We start from the raw sequence: 3,031 nt of genomic DNA on the forward strand, positions 1-3,031 counted from the left end.
GGCCGAAGTGAACTCCTTTATCACCGCTTCCCACAGCTTCTTCCAAAGGAAAAGAAGGGCTTATTTCGCCAAGAAGAGAAGAGAGACTATTCCCAGTACATGATGAGCTTGGCGAGAGGTTATATGTAGGATGTAGAGTGGAAGGACCAGAGTGGAAGGGTGGCAAGGTGGGGTCTGCTGTCAGCCCCATGGGGTTCACCATGGCAGACCAAGAAGGAAACTTGCCAAAGCTGACCAACTGCACCCATTCTGAGAAATCAGCGTTCAGAGCAAAGGTCCACAGGTTGTCCCAGCAACAGGCCAACAATCGGAGAAGCAGAGCCAGGGCCTGGATCAGAGGTTGCGTGTGCAGCACCCTGAGCCCCAAGGCACAGGAGCCCCAAGACCACGCCCAAACCCAGCAACACCCAACCGCCCAGGTGCCCCTGTGAAGGCTGAGCATGTGGCTGCAGGTGCTCTGGGCACCTCTGACTCAGCTGGCAGAAGCCTGCAGCGGAGGAGGAGCGCTGCCAGAGGCTCGCCAAGTCCTGGCCCTGGAGAAGCCCCCGCCCACCAGGGAGGGGCGCAGTGGGAGGGCTCATCCCCAAAGGAGCCTGTGCAGCCCCACCAGGCACAGGCTGGTGTGGCCACTCTGGTTTCCCGGTCACCCCGGGAAACACACAGGGCATGCAGGCGGCTCCTGGCTCTCAGCAGCCTTGTGTGGATGGGGTGCCACGAGTGGGGAAGGGTCCCCGAGTGCCCAGCCCCAGGATGGAGGGACAGGCTGGTCTGCAGCCTCGAAGCACCACCTGGTGCCGGGCAACTGCCCTCCTGACACCTTTCCTCTCTGAATGGGTAACAGACCACCTTGCAAGGCTGGAAAGGTGAGAGGTGGTGGAAATAAAGCTCCTCACTCGGGGCCTGACACCTAACAGGGGCTCAGCAAAAGGAGAGCATCTGCTGACGGGGCCCTGGCCCAGCCGACACCACCCTGGCCCAACACGGGCCCACCCGGGGGCCTCCAGGGCAGAGGGTCCTCACAGCCAGCAGGGCACTGTCCCCAGGGCATTCAGAGGCAAGGGTTTGGTGAGACAATGTCAAGTCACCTCACTCACAAATAACCTCAAACATTAATGTCACCCCCAATAAATTCAGTAAAAACTTTTTTAAAAGACTTTTTTCTGTTCTAGCATAAATTATCAATCAATTGATTAAACCTACAGGATTGGCCCTGGCTGGGCAACTTGGTTGGTTAGAGTGTCGTCCGAGACACCCAAGTTGCGGTTTCGATACCCAGTCAGGGCACATCCAAGAATTAACCAGTAAATGCAAAATTCAGCAGTACAACAAATAGATGTTTCTCTTTTCTGCCCCTCCCCTTCCACTCTCTTAACAAAAATCGATGGGAAAAATATCCTCAGGTGAAGATTAACAACAACAACCCCACGTACTGTTCCTTTACAGAAAAGAATGCTGCAGTGGAGTCACCTTGGGGCAGAGCACGGGGCCCTGGCTACGCCCCCGCCTCCTGACGACCGTCCACTGCTGTCACGGGCTCCGGGGAGGAAGCTGAGGATCAGCGTCCACAGCCTCTGAGCCATGACAACCCGGTGCCAGGTGCACGTGGACGGACCACCTGGTAGGCGCTCTGGCTACATCGTGTCCTCCCCAACTCACTTCCCAGCACGTGCTCTGCCGGACGAAGCAGAAGCTCCACGGGTGTTGAACTGAGATCAACAGTGACAAGCACAGACCGAGCCGGAACCCACGTGGCCGGCCGAGGACACTGGCTGAGCAGCAGGTGGAAGGACGGTCCAGCAAGAGACGAGCGGCCCCAGAGCAGCCTGGCCCCAGACAGGACTCCAAGATGAGGCGACTCCACAGCACCCACAGGTGCCTGCCTGGGGGGGATGCCCGGTGCTCCCCAAACTATCCCCATCACCCAAGAGACATCCCCGAAGCCCAAAGAGATCATGTGGCTATAAATGTGGGGCAGAGCCTGCAGCTAAACCTGCCAGGATCCAGTCCAGGGGAGCTTCCAGCACATCACACGTAACCTGACCCACCCAGGGCCTGAGCACCACAGGCATCTGGACACAGGTGCAGAGAGGGCTATAGGTCCCAGGGGATGCTCCACGTGCCAGCGCCTGCTTGCCAAGACGACCGCACACTTGGCCCTGCACCCCTCCCACTCCCCAAGCCTCCAGTGTGGACAAGAGGACATGGGCTTCCCGTCCCCTGGCCTGTCCTGCTTCCCCTGAATGTGTGCACAGTGTGTCTTCAGAAACCCAGGGCTCATCAGAACTTGGCTAACAACGTGCAAAGCAGCAAGAAAAGATCTCTGAGCAGCAACACTCAAGTGGATAATGGGTGTGCGTCCACTTGGATGCAGGACAAGGAAGGTGTGTGGTCACGCACGCCGCCCCAGCCGAGCTGCTTGCCTTCCTAGCACCGCGGAGAGCAGACAGCTGACGAGAAGGAAGAGCAGATGTCACTGCAGACAAGCTGCCCAGGACAGTAAGAAGCCTCCACCGAGTCTCCTGGTGATGCTGTAACAGAAACCTGCACAGCCCTGGCTGGTGTGGCTCGGTGGCTAGAGTGTCAGCCTGCGGAATGAGGGGGCCCGGGTTCGGTTCCGGTCAAGGGCACGTGCCTGGGTTGTGGGCTCCATCCCGTGTGGGGCGTGGAGGAGGCAGCCGATCCATGAGTCTCTCTCATCATGGATGTTTCTCTCCCTCTCCCTTCCTCTGAAACCAACAAAAATACATTAGAAACAACAACGAAGAAACCTACACCGACCGGGAAGGACCCCTGACGCTTAATAACGGGGCAGCAGCCCAAGCCCTCCCCAGGAGGGGAGACCACACAGCCAGGTCCTCAGGGTGAGCGGGGAATCCGGGCCCGGGGCGGGAGGACCCCCTCAGCCCCTGGGTCCCGTCGGTTCAGTGGCTGAGCAGCTCCTAACCGGGGCTGAAGCCTGCCCCTCGCCCTGGCCCGGGCACTCGGACCGGACCGGACCGGACCGATGGGTGAGAAGCTGCAGACACTGCGA

The sequence above is a fragment of the Myotis davidii genome, unplaced genomic scaffold, assembly GCF_000327345.1.
Source record: "Myotis davidii unplaced genomic scaffold, ASM32734v1 scaffold1509, whole genome shotgun sequence".
NCBI classification, from domain to species: domain Eukaryota; kingdom Metazoa; phylum Chordata; class Mammalia; order Chiroptera; family Vespertilionidae; genus Myotis; species Myotis davidii.